Here is a 21,522-nt window from a genome sequence, read left to right as displayed (position 1 = left end):
TGCTGGCTCAGGATGTGGCCGCGGGGCATGTACACAAAAGCTAGCGCGGGGGCGATGTTCTCAGTTGGGGTGGGGAGCCGGGAGCCAGCCGCACCCCCTGCCGGGGCGTTGGAAGAGCCCGTTCCTGGGGAGCCCACCCCTCACCTTTCAGTTCAGCTCCACCTGGCTCACCCTGCCCTTCAAGCCTGGGGCTCCCGCCTGAGCCACGCGGGGCTGAGAGAGGGCAGGGGGCTTATGCAACAAATACAGCTCCTGGAGGAGAGGGAGGGGGGAGGCTTGCGCTGTCCCAGGAGCCCCCGTGGTATGTGCTCTGCGATCTGTGCTCACCCGCTTGGCAGAAACTCCTCCTGCTCTCAGTGCCGCTGGGACGTTGAGCATTTTCAAGTCTGTTTGTTTTATTTGGTTTTTTGTTTGTTTGTTTGTTGGGAGCCAAGGAGGAGCTTAAGCAACCTTAGGACCTTATTACTATTATCCTGGTTTTACAGATGGGGAAACTGAGGCCCAGAGAGGTGAAAGCAACTTCCCACAGCCGGTGGTGATGTACCCAAGACCCAAACCCACACGGGAAGGCGGCAGTGAGGCTCGACGTGAGGCCCACGCGGCCCCGCATTCCAGGAGGCTGTGGCGGTGGGGCCCACGGGGAAGTGGTTAGGGAACAGGGCCTCTTCTGCTTCCCAGAGTTGTCCTTGGGCCGTCCCAGGCCACCGGGTCAACAGGCCTGTCCTTCAGTGACAGGGAAGATGACGGTGTGACCGTGATTCTTGCGGAGAGGGCCATAGTCCAGGGGCCCAAGATAATGAGAGAGAGGGGGCAGGGGGCAGAGGACCCAAAAGATGATATGAGGACAGCCTGACACACCTAGGACACACATGCACACACACCACGCACACCACACTCACATACGCTGCACACACCTGAAGTGCACACATACTGCATTCACGCCCCTTCATGTACATAACACACACTCCCCCCACACACACACCACACACATATTGTGCATAACACCCCCACACACACACTATACATCACATACCAAACACAGACACATGCCGCCACGAACTTTTTCTTGGTTTTGACACCCAACTCAGAGGAGGTCTTTTTTTTAACTTCAGGTTTTTGAAAACAGCCTTGCTAGGAAGAATAATAAAACTCACAGCGAGGATGATGAGCCTGCATGGGGACCTTGTCAGGAAACTGACCGAAGGCTTTGCGCGGACTCCCTCAGTGAGTCCCCACAACCACCCCGTGAAGTAGGTGCTGTCCGTCCCCCCGTTTTAACAATCGGGAAGCTGAGGCTAGAGGATTTGGAACTTAGAATCAATGGGCTGTCACTGAACACGGATCAGGGTGTCTCCAGAAGCCAAGCTGAATGTCACCTTCAAGAACAAACGCCCCACCTTGCTTGCAGGCATAGCCCCTTCCGGCTGACCTAGGTTCCATCTGTGGAGGCTGTTTTGGGGTCTCCCGCTGGTACAGGGAGACAGTGTGGAGGGGAGAGGGAGGTGGGGACTGGGGACCACGGAAGGTGTGGAAGGAGGAGAGGGAGCTGGGTACCTACCTCCTCTCTCTGTGGGACACAGATCACGCCACCTCCTCAGGGAAGGGAGTCAGGGAGGAACAAGACCAGGACAGCCCAGAATGGGTCCTGTCCCCAAGGTCTCCACATCCTGGGGCCCCCAGGTGGCTGGGGGAGGGGTTTCCTTCCCCTTCAGGGATGGGGACCGGGACTCTAGGACCCTGGCACCCAGTTCCCCTGAGGCTACTTTCTCCACCCAGCTCTGGTCTTAGCAGGGCCCCCATCAGCCTGTCCCTATGGAAGTGGCGGGGTGAGGGGAGCCTCCCCCATGCAGCAGCCCATCTGATGCTAACAATGCCACCTGCTATGGAAGGCCAGCCCGTTCTCTGCAGCCCTGAGAGGGCAAGACCAGACGCAGCCTCTATGCCCATCCACTGGGGCCTGGAACCCGGCATGCAGACACGTGCACAAGGGAACGTATGCCAACACGAGAAAGAGCGAAGTCGCTACACGTATAGACCTGGAAAGGAGACCAAAAAGTGTAAAGGAAAATAAATTGCCAAATAGGACGGATAGCATTGCCCAACTTTTATCACAAGAAGTACTTTTATACATGCTTCTATTGACAGAAAAATCTGGGAGACTTTGTATTAAACTCTTGACCCTGGTTATCTGGGAAGTAGAATTGTAGATTTGGGGAGGGAGATCATTTTACTATATTCTTTATACCTTCTGTGCTATAACAATTAAGACGGCTCATTTTTCTAATTAAAAAGTAAGTAAATGATGGTGGGACGGATGAGGGGGTGGGACAAGCTGGGTGTCTGTGAAAGATACAAGGACTTACTTCCCAGCCTCACTCCAGGCAAAAGTGGGGGCTCCGTCCACAGGGTTCCTCCTCTTCCACTGCCTTCCTCTCCATCCGCCCCAGCAGGAGCACTACCAGGCAGTTTTCAGCATCACTCCTGTAAGTTGGGACCAAGAGGCATTCTGAGATGAATGGCAGGGTCTTGGTCTGGAGAAGTCTGGAATCTTCAGAGTAGGACAGGTGGGCAGATACACATAAAGATAAAAGTAATCATCACAATGGTGGGGGTGGGGGGCACCTCCAAGTGCTCCGTCCTCTGCCCAGGGCTTCACATGCATTAACTCACTGAACTCTGACCACAGTTCTGTGGGGTTTCTCATTTTGCCAGTGAGGAAACTGAATCTCAGAATGGGGTCCTGGGGAGTAGACCCAGCCTTGCCCTGGGAGTCTGTGCTCCAGCCTCTTCAAGGACAGAATAGTCCAGCCTCTGAGCCCCAAGTCATCCCTGAGAGGCACCAGAGACACCAGGCAAGAAAAGTGGGTGTGGTGGGCGCAGGATGGATCCCGATGGAGCCCCCCCCAACCCACGATGCAGTGCATGTGTTGATTTGGTCCTCGCAGGAGGTACCATGGGCTCCATCTGAAGGTCGGAGGGAAGACCATGGCCAAGGTCACTGTGCTGGAAAGCATCATGGCTGGTGTTCCAGCCCTGGTCCATCTGATGGCAAAGACCTCCTTGCTCAGCCTCTGGCTCAGCGTCCAGCGCCATCCAGAGCCTCATCTTTGGTGATGCACAGCACTTGGCATCCAGCACATGCTAGATACACAGTTAGCCTCCCTCCTTATTCCGGTTCTGCCAGGGTGTGACCTTGGCCACGTCATCATTCTTGGGTTCCAGGCCTCAGTTTCCCTATTCGTGCAGGGAGGGTGTTGCCCTGGGGGTATCCTAGCTTCCCTCACAGCCCAACATCCTAGACTTCCACTGCGGAAGCTGGGAAGAACTGGTGGCGTGCCCCCGGAGCTGGGGCAAATTGGGGTGTCAAGGCTCTTTTCTGGCATGACCCAGGAAAGCCCCGCAGACGGCCCCCAGCACTCCCCAAAACAGCAGCGCTGGCCAAGCCTGGCTCTCCACCTCCATCCCTTGCCCGACCAGACTTGGTCTTCCACCCCGCACAATCACATCGACCCCTGGCCTCTGCCTCGGGCAGCCTCCCACCCTGGCCAGTCCCTGAAGCGCCTAGAAAAATCTCTCTGGCGTCCGTTCCCCAGCACACAGCCCCGACTGAGCGGCGGCGAGGTGAGCAGAGAGCGAGGGGGAGAGAAGGAGCGAGCAGAGCGAGCGGGCAGGCAGAGAGGGAGCGAAATGCAAATGTTTTTTATCCTCCTTTCTTTTAAATGCTGAAACCAGCCTTGACAGCCTCTGAAAATAAATGGCACCGACTCGCTGGGATTTCAAATTCCGTGATTAAGGGCTGAAGCAAATACTTCTTCCCTCCCTCCCGCCCGCCTCCCCGCCCTCCCTCCGCGGGCTGATAGAGCGGCTCGCGGGGCCGGGGACAGCTTTTTGCGAGCCTGCCAGGAGCTCTGATACGCAGCCTCCCGCCGCCGGCAGCGCTGCGGCTCGGGGCTGTTTATCAGGAGCGCTCACGCCGGCAGCCGCGAAAGCAGCTTTAAATCCCCTCCCGAGCCTGGCGGCCCCCCTCCTCGAGCCTGCACGCCTGCTGCTTGCACAGACACACACACACAAAGTGCACGTGTGCACACAACACACACAGGCACATGTACACTAAGGCACGCACGCGTGCATACAACACACGCATGTGCCCAAGGCACACACACACGTGCACACGCGCGCACACAGCACAACACACACAGGCACACACCTAGCAGGGGTGGGTCTCTGCCTGTTCTCTAAGCAAAGCCGAGGAAACCTGCAAAGTTGGAGGGATGAAGAGGACGACGGGGAGTGCGCAGTGAGGGGAGGGGCCAGGAGGAGTTTGCCGGGGCTGCCTGCCTTGGGGTGGCTTCGTGCGGAGGGCAGCTTTGATGCCGCAACAAGAGAGGGTCCCCTCTCCTTAACTGCTGCCCCCACCCGCACCACCACAGTGGCTCTGAGCTGCCTCAGTCCACCCCCACCCCACCGCTTGCTGCTAAGGCCCTCCCTCTGCCCACCCCAGGCCAGGTCTGGGTTGTACCTTCTCAGGTTTGGATTCCCCCTCTGGAAAATGAGGGCCTGGCACCAGACTATTAGGTGTCTACCCATGCTGGGTACCCATGAGACGCAGGACAGGGGAGCCCCACCAACCAACGCCTGGGACCTCACCAGTGAGGAGGCTCTCTACCCCTCCCCTTTTACTGGAATGAAAGCTGAGGCAGGAAAGGGAGTCACCCAGCTGGAAAGAGGCACAGTCCTGGTGGACCAGCACTGGCAGGTCTGGGGAGGGCTGGAGGGGTAGGGTAAAACAGAAAAACAGAGACCCCTCCCCTGATTTTGCTAGGAACACCTCTGCTCAGAGACGACACCTCCACAGACTCCCCGGCCCCTTGGCTGCTGGGCTCACTCTGCAGTCTGGACCCTGGGGGTGGACAGGTAAAGGCAGGGGCTTCCAGGTACCAGCTGCAGGGGTCTCCACTCCTCATGGGGAGCGGACAGCTGGCGCACAGAAGGCCTCCCTAGTCCCTCCTTCCACTCACCGCTAGTTGTGCTCTGAGCTTCCAGCAAAGTGGAAGGTGGGCAGGTGGGCAGGTGGGCACAGCACTGCAGGGGCACCGATGGAGACCTCTGGCACCTCGTGTCCTTGAGCAGCAAGGCTGGGGTGGCTGAGGAAGAGGAGCCCGCTCTGCAGACGTGGAACATCCCCCCTTCACCTTCACTCCCTTCCACATACCCTGAAGCTGGTGCCTCCCAGGAGAAGCCACCACCAGAAAAGGCAACAAGAGTTTACAGGGAGCAGCAAAGACGATGGGGATGCTGCTCCTGCTTGCTGGGCTCAGTTCTACACTGGGCATACACACGTTGTGAAATCCTCACTGCAAACATACCCATTTTACAGATGAGAAAAGCTGAGGCCCAGAAAGGGGAAGTGACTTGCTTAAGGTCTCCTAGCTGGAAAGAGACAGAGTCAGAATTCAAACTCACATTAACTTCACTCTGACCCTCAAGGCAGGGATGTCTCAGAATCCCCATATGTTCTTTTTTAAAATTTTTAAATTTTTTATGCAGATACTGGGGATTGAACCCAGGACCTCAGGCAGTGCTGTACCACTGAGTTATACCCCACCCCCTTTTGTTCTTTATGTACAAAATTATTAGCATAAAGTGTATGAAGTTGCCTCTATTCAACCATTTTGACCTGTAAAAACTTCAGCGTTGGGCAGTTGAACTCAAGAGCTGCATTCGCTGTGCATCAGTTCAGTTCCCGGTCAACATGGCTGCAAAGCAAAGTCGTGTCTGCCTAAATGGCGCAGAGCTGTCCCTCCTTCAGCATTAGAAGCTGCACAGGCTCTCCGGCCCTGTCAGGGTAGAAACTTGAGGTGATGTCCATCCAGAGGAGGGGACTCTGGAAGTCCCAGAGAGGGGAGGTGACATCCCCAGAGCCACACAGCAGGGAGGTTTCGGACCTGCCCTGGCATTTCTCCCTCGCACCTCCTAGCCATAGATATTGAGACTCTGGGGGTTGGGATGCCAGATTTAACATATAAAAATGCAAAACATTCAGTTAAGTGGTTGTTTCGAATAAACAATGAATAACAGTTTAAGTATGTCCCATGCAAATACTTCTAGTTAAAACTTATTTGCTGTTTATTTGAAATTTACATTTAATTGGGTCCCCTGTATTTTATCTGATGTTCATATCTGGGGGCCTTCCTCAGAAAGCAGGCTTTGAAACTGGGTGCTTTTCAATCCAGAAACTCCAAAACAGGCAGTAACAACACGGGTACCCTTGACACAGGGACCAGTCTGGACTGATGAAGGAGACTGGGATGGCTCTCGCAACTGTCACTTAAGGAACTGGGTGCTGGAGATCACAGTCAGTCATGAGAGCCCAAGTTTCCTCACAATGACTTGAGGGTGAGATGATGTGAAATGAAAGCTGAGATTTTCCAGAAAACTGTCTGTGCAGTCTCCCAAACACACATGCCAATCCCCTTCTTTCTAGCTTTCCTCTATACAGAGTCCAGAAGTTAAAAAACTCAATTTCTCAGCTTCCCTTGCAGCTAGGGGTACATATGTGACCCAGCTCTGGTCAATGAGGTGAAGGCAGAAGATCCTGGGGGAAATTTCCCTTCCTGAGTTAAAAGGCAAAGAATTCACCCTGCCCTCTTCTTCCTGCCTGGAATGTGGACATGATGGCCAGAGGTGCAGCAGCCATCTTGTGACCATGAGACTTTCCCAAGTGCTCCATTAGGGACCAGTGCCCGGTGCTTGGCTGTGGCAAACCTTTTCCAGGTCTTACTCATAAGAGACAGTGCGAGGTCTCCAAATGTTCTTTTTGGGGGAAGATGTTTCTTCATTCTAAGATTATATGCCTCATACTTTTGGGGGTTTTAAATGTAATTTATTTCATGAATTGAAGTGATAGTTGACAGTAAGATTTTAATGTGTGGTTTTCTTTGTTTTGTTTTGTTCTTGTTAACACCCTTCCCTAGAAAAAGTTAAAATTGGCATCACCCTATCAGCCTCCCAAGTTTTCTTTGAAAATTATATTTAGTCTCTGAAATCTCAAAAGCTTCAACAAACTCATACACCCAGGCCCAGCTGGGAGAAGAAGGAGGGGCAGCCCTTGCCACAGGCCTGCAGCATCGGGGTTGGGGAGGGAGGCGGATGTCCAGGGGCCACTGTGCCAGGTGTCTGCACTTCGGGCCCCGAGGGCCTGGCACAGAGAGAACATTCCCTGCCTGCTTTGTGCCTCCCACTGCTGCCTGGCCACCCCATGGAGGCATCCCCAGCAGAGTGGGAACAGCTTGTTGCAGCTCCCCGGGAAGGTGCGGCCCCCAGCACACTGTGTTCCAGAGGTCAGCGAGGGCATGTTCCAGGCTCGGGCCAGTGGACCGTGTGTGCACACCTGCGCCAAGGCCCAGTGGCTTGGCAGGTCCCGGCCAGGGACCGCCACACTCAGCTCAGCTGGGCGCCCAGCTCAGCAAACATTGAGATGGCCAGGGATAACAGGAAATCATGGGAGCATCCAGGCCCCCCAGGAGCCCTGCAAATGGTCCGGGAGACCCTGACAACCCACCCATCGGGAGAGAGAAGACCTGGGAGAGAGTGATGGCAGAAGCAGCAGGCTGGGAAACTGCTCAACCAGGGAGAGAAAAGGCAAACACTGTGCTACACTCACAGCATTTTAAATCTCACAGCTCCTGCAACTCTGCCCTAATGAGAAGCAGGAAGCACTGGCAGGTGGGGAAGGGGGTTGCCAAGAGGATGGCGGGGCAGAGAGTTTAGCCAGGTCTCTGTGCCCTGCCATCCTGGGGACCATCCTGCCCCACATAGACCCTGGGAGAGCGTTTCCAAGCAACAGAGAGCAGCCAGAACTCCTGAGGCTCACTTTTAAGGGTTCAGACTGGAAGGCACATGAGAATTAGACCACGCACGGGAAATGCACACGTTCAGCTGTGTGTCGTGTCCACGGTCCCAAAGTTCCTTTGCCTGTTACAGCAACACCCTGTCCCAACCCCCAGATATGAAAACACACAGCTGGAGGACAGCAGAGGGGCCCTTGTTCTCTCCGTAGGGGTGACGCTCGGCTTCATGCGCTTAACAAGGCAGTGAAGTGTCAGCTAAATGTCTGGCTGGCATCAGACAGTGCTGAGTTCAAATCCTGACTGAGCTGAAAACTGCCCGGCTGGGTGACCCTGAGCACATAACTTGTCCTCTCTGAGCTTCAGTTTCCTCTCTGTAATGGGGAAGAGGATGTCCATGTCCAGCAATTGCCATGGGAATTAATGTCAGTGCTGAGAACAGGCTCTCAACTACCAGTGACAGAAATGACCCAGTTGCTTCCAGACGTTTCCAAAATTTCTGGGCTCACAGGGCTCCTGGGAGATGCTTCCAGATCTCTTATCATTAAGAGAAGTATGCAAGGCTTCCCCTTGCATTAGGGAGGATTTATCTTATTTTTAAAGAAGTTGAGGCCACTTTGCAATCAGAGCCCTCGTGGCTGGAGCAGAGAAGATCCTAGGAAGGGGTATTAATCAAGGCGCCTCAAGGGCATGCAAATCAGGAGAAAGCTCAAGTGATTAGGGCGTGATGGGGCCTGGGGTCCAGCCTTTATCCCATATGAGAAGAGAGAACCAGAGGCCCAGCTGGGGGCAGCGGCCAAGGGGTCTCATGGGGGCAGGAGGCAGCGGATTATGAGCAAGTGGAAGCAGAGGGAAAGGCCATGGGGGCGACAGCCACGCAGAGGTGGCCAAAGGGCCCTGATGGCAGCGCTACTGTGGCGTCCCTGCCGGCTTCCTGCCTCCCCTGTAGCTGCAAAGCCTGGGGCTGCTCTGGCAGGACCCTTTGCTCAGCCTGGCTGGGCCACTCTTCTAAAGATCAGAGAATGACACTTTGGGAGAGATGGGCCGGGGCAGGGAATAGGGTGTGGACAATCTGGCAGCGTCTACAATGAGACAGACTCACTCTGCATGGACCTGGGCCTTCAGCTTCTACAGACGTGGCCCAAAGAAAGAGGCTGGTATGTGCACAAGGATGCCATCTTGGGGATGTACATGTTAATGAAAAACTGGAATCAAATAGTGTCCAACAAGGGGATTGTATGAGCTGGTTGCGTGTTTGCACAGACTTCCCTGTCTCCCTGTGATACAAGGATTTAGGTGTGGGAAGATGACCACAACATATGGTTTAGTGATGAGGGAAAAAAAATGTAGGTTGCAAAACACTGAGTGACGAAACCCATCTTTGGGGAAAAAAGAGAAAATGTATCTAGAAAAATCTGGAAGGAAGAGTAGTCACAGGAACGTCCACAGCAGCTGCTATGGAGAGGGTAGGTCTCAGATTATGGTGATGTTCTTCTTTTGTGTGAATTTTTAAAATAATGATAAGCATATATTACATTTCTAATCAATAAAGCTATTTTCTCTTCTCTTTTTAAGAAGGCTCCTCTGTGGCTTGACCTCACATCTTCTCCCCAATCCCTTTACTATGAAATAAAATATCCCAGCAGACCACGAGAGTGACACCCACCCAGCCTCCTTGGGGAGTCGGATCAGCGAGCCCTCTTTATCCGCCACACAAGGAACAGGCAGGCCAGAAACTGGGGTTATTGTCAGACCCTCATCTTCTTTGGATTATGTAGGAAAAAAAAAATGGAATATACGATTGTCTAATCATTATGTTGTACACCTGAAGCTAACGTAATGTCATGTGTTGATTATATTCAAAAAAAAAAAAAAGGAGCACATGGCGATCAGCCCATACTGGGAGAAGATAAAGTTCTAGTGTGATTCCAAATCTCTTTTCCTAAACCCCTGGGCCACAGGAGTCTGGGGACCCAGAGGTGTCCCTTTAGAAGAGCAAGATGGTGCATAGGGCATACATTAGGTAACAGTGCAGCAGGGCCCAGGCAGGCCCACAGGCAAACACATTAATATCTTTGCAATGAAAGGTACAAATCTTCACATCCAGAGGAATAAATAAAGCTATAAATAGCTTCCTGTCAGTTGAGGTCAAGGTTTGCCTCCAAATGAATTTGCCACCATCTTACCAAAAAATCTGGGGTTTTCAGATCTTTGTTAATTTCAGATTCCAGATAAGGGGTGGGGGGCCCGATCAGGATCAGGCCCAGGCTCGCTGGTTTGACTGTCCTCCTGCAGGGCCCCCAGCATCGGGGCAAGTAACGTGCACAGTCGCTCAGGGCCCCTGCTTGGTTTAATGCTCTGGGGTCGCCATCTTCAAATTCTTAATACATTTTGGACAAGGGCCCCCTATTTTCCTTTTGTACAGAACCCCACAAATCACGTGGCCGGTCCTGCCTGTGTCCAGAACGAGGCCTGGCACAAGGCAGTCGCTCCGTGAGTGCTGGTTGAATGAATGAATGAAATATCCTGTCCGTCATGCCTGCTTTGCCCCTCCCCAATTTTCCATCAGTGTGGGGACTGGAGAACCAACCCTTGTCAGGGTCCCGAGAGGCCCGCTCCCTGGAGAGCCTGAGGTCCACGCAGGGGCACTCAGACCTGCCCTCAGAATCTCAGGAGGAGGCACTTGAACTTCTAACTTGTGCCCTGAGTGATTCAGACCCACACGACACTGTAAACCAACCGTGTGGTCATCGTGAAGGCAACCTTGCCCACTCCCTCCTTTTCTGGCTGTGTGATCTTGGGCAGGTTGCCAAACCTCTCTGAACTTCCTAAAATGGGCAAAAGGTTAACTCCTACCCTGAAACCCTACCAGGCTGATTGTCTGGGAATAAGCCCATTCCTGCCAGTTATGGGGAGCTCCCCGGGGGGGCAGGCAGTCTTGTCTGTGAAGCTGCCTCATCCCCTGTGCACCCCGAGCACTCAGCCTGGGGGTGTCAGGCATATGGAGGGCTCAGGAGATATGTCCGGTATAAATGGATGGGAAAGCAGGATGGTCCCCACATCTCGCAGGGTTGCATGAGGGTGGGGGTGGGTGGGCGGAGGGCACACAGTAGGTGCTGCATAAGTGGAGCTGTTCTTACTGGTCTCGCCTCCTCCTCCTGGGGCTGTGGCAGCAGGTGAGCCATGCTTGGGGTGGAGGCTGTAGGCTGGAGGGCAGCAGGAGGGGAGGAAGGCGAGGGCCGGGAGGATGGAGTCCAGGCACGTCCTGATACCAATTAAGGCAGCTCTGGCGCAGGGGGGCCTCGGTCGGCATTTATCAGCCTGCCGGGGAGGGGCTGGCAAGCTGTCCTCTGGCTGACGGATTAGACAGCGGACAATTAGGTTTCAGGCCAGCTCTCTCTCTCTCCCTCACTCCCTCTCTCCCTCTCTCCCCCTACCCCCACCCTCACACACACACGCGCACACACACACACACACACACACCTTTCACCATCAGTCTGTAAGGCCCAGTGACAGAGCCCAGCTGGGTCCCTGCCCAGCCCCCAATGGTGGGGACAAAACAGACACAGAGCTCCCACCCTAAGGAGGAACACCCCTCAAAGAGAACCACCAGGGAGACCGTGACCCAACCCTACAACCCACAAGGACCACAGCTCAAGACCCCAGTCTCCTCCCCAAGCAGCCCTTCCAGCTGGAATAGCAGTGGGGTTTTTCTTGCAAACCCAGCACATGGGAGATGACAGCAATGATGGTGCTTTTTAAAGCTGAGATGGGAATGAACCTAAGCCACCCAGGGACCCCTTCCTTCCTGAGAAATAGCCTCTTCCCTTCCCCAGTGGGAACCTTTGATCCCTGGGTCCCAATGGAAGGAATGTGTGGGCAAGGAATGGGACTTTGAAGGACTTTGCAAACCTGGAGGAAAAGTCTTCAAGATTCTAGAATGCTTTATACTGCAGACTCTCTGAGATGAGTCAGGAACACTAGAAGGGAAGGATGGCCTGGAGTTTTCTTTGGCAAAGGCAGGATCTGGAGGGACCTTGGGTAGCTCTTGCCCGCACCTGCAGGCTGAATCTCTGTCCTGCAAGCCCCTGGCCTCTCCTCTAGGTCTTGGACGCTTGGCCATCGCCCCGGCAGGACCTTCCCACTGAAGTTGTCTCAGGCACCTGACCCTGGGATCTCCGTGCTGGAAAATTAACATCATTGTCATTCCAAGGCCAGGTCCAGAAATCTGGTTTTAGCCTCATCGCCCCGCTTCCCTCCCCCTCCACGTCTGTAACCATCACACCCAGTCCCTATACCTCCCACGGAGCTTTCAAACCCTCCCATGGCCCCATAGCCATCAGCCTGCCCCAAACCACCTTCTCTTGCCCCAGGCCTCTGGTCTTTCCTCGTACTCCGTTCTGCTTGCTCCCAGCCTACAGGGCTCATCCAGAACGCCCTCGGATCACGCCTCTCCCCGCTTCAGCTGCAGCCTCAGGTCCCGCCTCCCCACCTCCCTGTTCCGTTGGCTCCATTCACTCGACACCCTCTGCGATGATCTTGTTTATTCATTTGGTTACTTGGTTGATGTTTGCTACCCTCCATCTTCCATTGGGGTATAATTCAGGGGGGGCAGAAATCAGCACTCTTTTGTTCACCTTTGTCAGTCCCTGTCACCTGGCAGGGACGCTGGGCAGCTGTGGAGGGAGTGAGGACATATCGCCTGGCCACGAGGGCCTCACCCAATGGCCAGCGATTTCCCTAAGACCACACTTGCCTCACCCTCCATCCTTCTGCAAGAAACACTCCCCCTGCTTCCCACACCTCCCTCAGCCGCCAGCTCCCATCCCTTGTCCAGGCTCAGCGTGGATGTCACTTCTCCCCGAAGGCTGCTGGGCTGATCCCAGCCCGAACAACCACTGAGGCTAGGTGGCCAGCTCACTCATCTGCCTCTCCCACTGCATGCTGGGCTTCCTGGGGGCTGTCTCATCCACAATGCCTGGCACACAGGAGGTGCTCAATAAATGTTGGCCTCCCAGGTGAATGAGCCCAGAATGCTGGCTCTATCCTCAGCCCAGCCTCTGCTTTCCTCTGGCCCAGTCTCCCCTCTGCCTGGGGCTCTGAGGGTCCCGGGGCCGGAGTGGATGTGACCAGGCTGAGTGATGCTGAAAGGAAGTGTTCTGGGGACCCTGTAACTGGGGACTCTGCTCTGAAAAGGAGGCAAAGGCTTCTGGGATGACTGGGCTTTAGAGGGCAGGAGGACATGTTGGGGAGGAATAGGAGAGAATAGGGCATTTATTAATGAAAAACTGCAAGCTGGACCCCGTGCTGGTACTTTAAATGGGTTCCCTCGTTTATTTCTTATTACTACCTTTTGGATAAATAGTTTTGCCCCCACTCTTCAGATAAGAGGTGGCCAAAGAGATCTGAAGTCACTTGCCCGGCATTACACAGCTGCATGTGGCAGACCCAAATTCAGACTGGTTCCAGGAGCCATGTCCTTACTCCGAGCACAACCACCATCCATCCAATGGGCCAGCATCTGGGGAGAGGTAACCCAGCTGAGCAAGGCGTGGGGGCTGGATGGAATCTGGCGAGTGACGGGCAGCAATTACCTAAGAAGGCTGTGAGGACTACCTCCTCAACCCTGGAAGTCTGCAGTGAAAGCCAGAGGGGAAGTGGGTCAGTCACTTGTCCCCTCCTCTGTGCCTCAGTTTCCCTGTCTGCAAAATGGGGACATAATGACACCTGCATCATTCTGAGGATAAATAACCCTAAAGTGCTTAGAACAGTGCCTAACACAGATGGTTTTAAATAAGTAAATGGGAAAGGTGGTCGGTCGGAGTCCAGGCGGAAGGGCAGAGGAGCCCCTGGCACATCTTTGGGCCAGGAGGCTCCCTGGGCCCTGGGGCAGCAGGAGGCGTGGGGATGATGTGCTGGGGCTGGGGTCAGGGCTCATGGCTTCATTTTCCCCAGCCAGTGGCTGGGGCAGATCCTTGGAGAGCCCTGGGACGGCTCAGTGAGGCCACGAGACCAGTGGGCAGCGGGCAGCCCTCTCCCCTGGTCCTGGGAGGCTGCCCAGCACAACCCCTTTCTCGATCCAGGCGCGGAGAGAAAACGTGTCCTTCTCCCCTTCACCCAAGTGCACACAGGCTCCTGGGTCAGACCACAAGGCAATGAGAGGAGGTGACAGAGTCCCCTGAGGAAGAGTTAGATGGTCAGGCTGAGGGGCGCATCCCCCATCGGCACCCACCACAATTAATGTATTGACAGCTGAAAGAAAATCACACAGCGACCTCCATCCTGAACTCTTTTCAGGGTGTGTTGGAGGTCAGCGGCTGCAGTGGTTGGTGACTTAATCCAAGCAGAGGTAGATGGCAAGTGCCAATGTGATCCAATCCATGCAGAGGCAGGTGGCCAGTGCTGATTTTTACTTAGCAGTATAAATCATGAAGATACACTGAGGCAGAGGGGTGGTGACAGTTCTTGACCAGGTGTCACAGGCTGCTTGTTCCTCAGTTCTGACTCCATCATTCACTCAGTCATTCAACAAACATATAATGAGCATCTACCATGTCCTGGTCCTGGGGTATAAAGCTGAGCGCACAGACACAGGACCTGCCCTCAGGGGACTCACAGTCCAGGGAATACAGTAAATGGGCTCATTATCACTGTCACAGGACACTGAAAGAGAGGTACAGAGATGGATGGGGGCCCCTGAGCCCACCCAGGGGTCTGGGCAGCCTTCCCTGGTGGGGGGGGGGGCCAAGTTTAAGCCAGCCCTGAAGGATGTGGTGGCTATCTGTAAGGCTTCGCAAAAACACTGCACCTCCCTGAGCCTCTGTTATTACATTTGGAAAAGGGGGTATCTCATCATAGCTGGTGTATTATAGATGTTGGGGGAACCTCAGTGATTCTATCAGATTAAAGAAAAGGAATTTTATCCTTTAAGAAATCACTACTAATTTACTCTGTTAATTGCTCAAATGGGGAGGGGGTGTTGTTAAGGCCAGGAGGATCCATGACCTAGACCCAAGACCCCACTAGACCAAGGTCAAAAGCAGAATTTGAGTCTGTCAGATCCCCGAGAGGCCTGTGGCCAAGCCACCTGGCCCTCTGTGTGTCCCTGGCCCAGAATCCTCCCCTCCCACTGCCTCCTGACTTTGCTCCCGGGCCATCAGGCCCCTCACCTCTGCCCTTCTCCCCTCCCTGAAGGGAGGACTTGGAGCCAGGAAGGTCATAGCTCCGCGGTTCCCCCGAAGCCCCCTCTCGGACTGTGGATGTCATTCTTGCTTGCTCACCCGCCCCCATCACACACACACACACACCCCCAGCCCCAAATACGGAACCTCCACAAAGCCCCTTATTAAGAAATTGGTCAATTTCCTGCTAATTAAAATAAATACTGTGCCACATTAAAGGCCAATTAATTTTCAGAGCTGCCAGGGAAACATCGCCTGGAAAATGCACCCCCACCCCACCCCCACCTCCTCAGAGAAGGGCAGCCTGGCAGCGCAGGCAGCAAGGGGAGGAGCCCGTGGGCTGCGGAATCCAGCAGGGGTGGGGGAGGGTGGGAAGGAAGGGATGACCAGCTGTGGACCGGATGGCAGGAGGGGCTGCCAGGTGGGGCTTCCTTTTCCTGGAGGGACCCTGCTCGCTCAGCCCAGGAGCGCTGGATCCCAGCCCTCCCCAGAAAACATAATCCCTGAGACAAGATCTCCCAGGCCAAGCCCACAGCCAAAGGGGAGCACTTGCTCCATAACTGGTACCCTTGGTTTGTTAGAAAGATGCGATGTGGAAGGCTTGTGATTCCCAGGTCCTGCAAGGCTAAATTATCTCATTGAGGCCCGCCCAGTCCTAGGAGGGAGGTGCCATTGTCCCCGTTTTGCACACGAGCAAGCTGAGGCCCAGAGTCACCAAGTCCCTCTCCTGAGGTCACAGCTTCTAGGAGCAGAGCAGGGAGTATGCCTGGTTCTCCCAACTATACCCAGATAAACCTGCAGTGGTTTCTTTCACAACTTGGAGGATTTTTCCATAATATGAAAAAGGGCAGAGGAATATCCACATCTGCATAAAACAACTTTCATTGGTTGCATTTGTTCAAGGTGAGGCTTACCTGCTCCTGAATTATAAGAAATCTCCTGTCTACTGAGAGTTTGGTCTGTGCCAGGAGGCCTGCTAGGCCCTGTACAGCTGTTATCTCACTGAATCCTCACTAGCACGTGAGGCTCAGAGAGGTTAGGTAACGTGCCCAAGGTCACACAGCCTGCCCATGTCTTAGCCACGGAAACCTGTCTTTAAGGTCCAAGTGTTTCCATTTTCTCAAGGTCAAAGCCAAGATCTGTAGGTCTTCGCCTCTCCTGGCAGGGCAGTGAGCTACAGAAAATAACACTGGGTTCACCATGTGACCTCAGACATGCCTTCCCCCCCCCCACCCCCACCCCGGGCCTCAGCTCTCTCATCTGCCCAATGGAAGCACTGAACTCAATACTCCCCTGGACTTTGTTCAACTTAAGCATCGTGCAGAGGTCCTGGGTCTGGGACAGGTGGTCAGGAGCAGGGCATCCAGTCAGATGGTAGAAACAGCCGTCCCTCGGCCAGGACAGGGAGACCTGGCTCCCTCGCAGTGAGGGGCAGAAAGAGGCCTAGTGGCCAGACAGGGACACAAGGGGAACAGCGGGGAGGGCCCAGCCAGGGCCATAGAGCACGCCCTTCCCCGGCTTCCCCCCAGGAGATCCCTCAGACCGCTCACAGGGCAGTGTGGGGGCAGTGTGCTCTGACCCCAGCAGCTCCTGTAGGACCTGGGTATCTGTTCCCCACCTACCCCCTGCTCTCCACTCCTCACCCAGTCCTGGAGATCAGCCACTCTGCCTCGGTCAGAAACAGAAGGAGGTGTCAGGTAGGGGTGGGGGTGGGGTTGTTGGGGGGGGGTCCCTCTGGCCCTCCCCCTGGTGCTGAGCTCTGACTTGGAGGCCCCAGCATCTCACAGCCACTTCTCCCATGGGGATCATCAGAGAGGCGCTCAGGCGTCCTGCTTCTATTTGATAAGGAAGAAGAGGAGCAGGAGCAGGGGCTGGTCTGCGTCTGCTGTGCGCGCTCCAAGCCTGGGGATGGACAGCTCCACTCGCCCAACCTGCCCTAAGGAGCAGCTACCAGTGACAAGCAGGGCGCTGGGTACCGAGGACAAGAAAACCAATCACCCATGGCACTCGCGCCTGAGAAGTCACACTGACGTAGGACAATCAGATGGATGGTAAATGTGGACGCTGCACTGGGGCAACCGCCACGGGGCCGAGTGCACACAGAACGCCAAGCAACTCACCAGGAGGGTGGTGCCCAGAGTAGCTGACCACTGACTGGGGTCTGAAAACAGCGTGGAGAGGAAAGGGCATTCCTGACAAAGGGCACAGCATAAGCAAAGGCCCAGTGGCATGAAAGAACAATGGTGTCCTGGGGGAACAGAGCAGCATGGTATGGTCGAAGTGAAGCCGAATGCTTGGAGCTGATGAGACAGGAATGGCAGACTGGGGTTCACGCAGTCAGGCCATTCTGCGTAGTGCTCTGCCAAGTCTTAGAATCCATAAAAATAACAATAGCCATCTGCTACTGAATGGTTATGATGTGTCCAGCCCTAGGCTGAGCCCATCTCAATCACTGGTGCTTACTGAATCCTCCAACAATCCCCTTAGGTGAGTATTATTATCATCCTCATTGACAGATGAGGCCCAGAGAGGTTAGGTAAGTTGCTGGTGGTCACACAGCTGACAGTGGCTGGGCTGGGACCTGGATCCAGGTTCCCAGCTCTCACCTAGTAGCATGTGCTACCTCTCAGGAGTTTGGACTGCACCTTAGGGCAACTGGGAAGCATGAGGGATCTTAAAGGGGAGGTGAGTGGTACAGTGTTAGTGTTCCAAACCCCCAAGTCAGGCTTGTGGAGATTTGCCAGGTCTGTTTTCAAGGTCCACTGGTGGCTCCAGGCCTTCCAGGGATCTGCCTTTGCCAACCACCGAGGTTTGGCCTGAGGCTTGTGCCCTGGGGCTGGAGGCCATCACTGCCAGGGGACAGAGACTCCCACCAGACGGGGGTCGTAGCCCCTCCAGACCTTCCTGGCACCCCCCTCCATTGCCCACTCTCTTCCCTCGTGCCTTCCTTGCTCAGGGATGGCCTTTCTGGGTGCGCCTGGGATGCGATCCCCAGTGGAGCCAAACCACCCGCAGAAAAAGCCCAGCAGAGGAGGCCTCCCCTCGGGGCGCTGCAGCAGCCCCGTGCCCCTTCCCTGCTTCCTTCCCAGCCACCAACTGCCCGGTGAGGATCTCAGATGCTGCAGAGTTCCTTTCCTCCATCTTCCCTCCAGAGGCTCCTCTTTCGACCCCCATCCCCTCCCCTCCAGCTGCCCCAGGGGCCTCAGCATTACATGCATCACAAGACAGCAGATTTGGGAAACTCTTCAGCATTTCCCCTCTCCAACCTCCTCATTGAACATGGAGAAGCCGAGGCCCAGACAAGGACAGGCAGCAGGGCACCTAGGGACCGCTTTCCTGGGCTCCTGCCGCAGCCCCGAGCTCCTGGTCTTCCGCCCCACCACGCATTCACTGACAGTCCTGCGTTTGCTTGTCGGGGCATCTCACATTCGGTCCTCACATCTGCCCAGAGCAGGATGAGTTCAGACAGGGAGGCTGGGCTGAACTGCTCCAGCTCCTTCTGTCTCTAAAAATGCAGAGTCTGTCAGCATCTGTGCCTCACAAAGGAGTAAAAAGAGACAATGACTTACCCAAGTCAAGCAGCAGGCTAGCCACAGTCAAAGGGTCTTGGTCTGTAGTCCTTCCGGTTCTTCAGCGTGAAGGCAAATGCATGGGCTTTGCTTCCCTTTCTGGACTCATGGCAGACCTGACTAACTGATCACAGCACTCTTTCCCTCTAAGCCGGAATGCAGCCTCAGAATCCTTCTCAACACATTCTTCTCAACGCAGCCTTTAGCAAGTGTGAGCTGGCAATCAAGGTGACACTTGTTCACCACCCTTCCTAGATTGCAGGATCTAGTCTGGTCTCATATCTGCCCCAGCACCTGGCCCAGGGGCCAGCACATAGTACAGGTCTCAGTAACAAACATTTGCTGAGTGAATGAACCTGAATGAATGATCCCTCCCAAAGCCAGGTGCTCTCGGCCAGCTTCCTTCATTATAACCACATGGCCACACAATAATAGTAACGTCCCCAACAGCTGAGATTTCCTGAGTTCTCTAAGGTACTTCAGCCAAGCCGAGGGACCACTGGAGAGGTCATCTCCCCAGGCCACTCATCACCTGGCCTCCTGCCTCCCGGTCCAGCACTCTGCCCACCCCACCCCCCAGCTTGCTGGTCACTCTCTGCAGTGGTCCTGGGCCTCCATCTGGGGACTTGGAGGGTGTTGAGGGAGGTCTGAGGGACTAGGGTGGGAACAGGTTAATCAGGAGCTTCCACACTCTGCTTGGAATTTTAGAATTGCAGAATAGGGGAGATCACAGTGTACCCCCATATTGGTACAGGTTGGGAGAGAGTGGCCCCGAGGAGGGGTGACCTGCCCCAGGTCACCCAGAGGGTTTGGCTGAGGTGGGTCTGCAGAGCCCAGTCTCAGAGTCCCCACAATGTCCTTGGCATCCTGTGCATGCACAGTTAGTTGTTTATTTAGTGTCTTTTTAAGAATGTGAGGCCCTTGGAGGGAGGGACCCTGGGCACCTAACGTAAGGTTTGGCTCAAGACAGGTGCTCAAGGAACACTGGATGAATGGAAGGAAGGAGGGTGGGGGAAGGAAGGAAGGATGGAGAGGGCGGGAGAGAGGGTGGGAGGGAGGAAGGAAGTGGGTGAATGAATGAGTAGGTGGATGGACGGATTGATGGAAAGATGGAGAAGGTTGGGAGGGAGGAAGGATAAGAGGATGGATGGATGGAAGGGCAGGTGGATGGGTGGGTGGGTGGATGAAAGGAAGAAAGTGATCTGTGACTGTCCCCTACATGGGGAGGCATCCAGTGACTCAGGGCGAGAGGACTGACTCTGACATAAGAGCAGGCAGTTCACCCAGGGCCCCTCCTCCCTCCCCAGCGTTTTCATTAGGACGCATCTGCTGCACCTGGCCCCCTGGCCGCTGCCTCAGGAAGACGCAGACGCTTCTGCTGGCTTTATTAAGGACCTATTAACCTAGTGTCTTCCAGGCCCAGGTTTTAGAAGCAGCTCTGGGCAGGGCTAACACTGCTGTCACTGCAGACCTTGGTAGGGAGCCCCCAGAGGGGCTCCAGTGGGAAGGGCCAGAAACCTGGGGTTACAGCGAGGGACTTAGAGCCACACAGTCCTGCCTGGTTTAATCCCAGTTCCTCTGCTAATTGGCTGTGTGGCCTTGGGCAACTCACTTCCCTTCTCTTGAGCTGCAGCTTCCTCATCTGTAAAATGGGGTAATACTGCGCTTGTTTGAAAATTCGTTGAGCTAATGCATTATACTACCCAGCACAGAGTAAGCACTTGCTATAACCAATGACACCCTGGGCACCCTCTGGGAACCTGGCGGGGTGGAGCGCTCACGCACATTGGCCACCTGGTGGGACAGGGAGGTGCTGTGACCGTCCTGAAGCTACAGATGCGATGCGGAAACTGAGGATAACAGGGAGATGAAGTGCTTGGCCTGAGCCACACTGCCTGGGAGGGACAGGGCCAGGATTCAGATGCAGGCAGTGGACGCCACAACAGGACTCTTTCCTGCCTGGCTCCTGAGCGGGAACAAAGTGCCTGGGGCGGGTGGGCAGGGCTGGGGGTGCCTCTCCCACCAGTGACTTGAAGTGACAGCATAGCAGAGGGGAGGGTGAGCTGGGACAATAACAGAGATTTATGGCTTCCAACTCGATTAACTGCACCATCTGGATGCCACACGTCCACCTGGGTGTATGAGGGACCCCAACCCTTTAATATAAATAGCAGGGAGAGACAAAAAGAGTGGGAGAACTGGTGTTGAGCTGCCAGGTTGACCGCAGGGACTGTGTGGGGCCCACCTGGCCCTCCTGAAGCCACCAGTGGACCCTTGCGGGGCATCTCTCGCTGAGAGTGCTGAGTTCCTGCAAGTCTCAGGGGAGCCCAGAATGGTTGAAGCCCAGGGTGTAGATGCAGAGGCAGGGGCTGTGGTCTGAGCCACGGAAAAGATCAGAGGATGAGTAGGAATGTGGGGAGAATTATAGGAACACAGACAACGTGATGCTTGCTCTCGGCGTGCATGGCAATCCAGTATCTGACCGCCTTCGAGTTCTGGGCCACTCCTACTGTGTAAATCCCCAGCAAGTGACTTCCCCTCTCTGAGGCTCGGTCCTCTCACCTGTGAAATTGGGATCATTCTGGTCCTTACCTCTCAGGGTTGTTTTGAAGGCTAAATCAGATAAGGAAACGTAGAGACCTCAGTGTAGCGCCTGGCACAGAATAAGTTCCCTATTAGTGCTTGTTGTGATTATTATCCCCATCTGCCAGATGGGAAGACCGAGGCCCCAAGAAGGTAAGTGACTTGCCTCAGGTTGTATAGTGGGTTGGTGGCAGAGCCCGTGCCAAAGATGGACCCCAGGGCCCAGGGCCCAGGGCAGCAATCCTAGGTCACACCAGGGAGAGTAGTAAGCCCCCTCCAGCTCCAATAACAGCTGCCCCATTCTGAGCACCTACTCCATACCTGACACCGTGCTAAGAGCTT

At 54.9% G+C, this 21,522-nt stretch overlaps 1 long non-coding RNA gene across 2 annotated transcripts; it reads right to left on the bottom strand.

The window, feature by feature from the left end:
• Window positions 1–419: 419 nt before the first annotated feature.
• LOC116152750 (uncharacterized) lies at window positions 420–18,762 on the bottom strand. Of its 2 annotated transcripts, none has more exons than XR_004136405.2 (3): window positions 18,598–18,762; window positions 2,364–2,481; window positions 420–2,036 (listed from the first exon to the last, which is right to left on the bottom strand). It is a non-coding gene; the product is annotated as an uncharacterized LOC116152750 (long non-coding RNA). The 2 variants fall into 2 exon arrangements; XR_010382884.1 differs by lacking the exon at window positions 18,598–18,762 and adding an exon at window positions 4,520–4,637.
• Window positions 18,763–21,522: the final 2,760 nt, after the last annotated feature.

This window comes from Camelus dromedarius, chromosome 10 (genome assembly GCF_036321535.1).
Source record: "Camelus dromedarius isolate mCamDro1 chromosome 10, mCamDro1.pat, whole genome shotgun sequence".
In the NCBI taxonomy this organism is placed as follows: Eukaryota; Metazoa; Chordata; class Mammalia; order Artiodactyla; family Camelidae; genus Camelus; species Camelus dromedarius.
The sequence above is the reverse complement of the archived record's forward strand: the minus strand, read 5'-3'. Positions and strand labels throughout refer to the sequence as shown.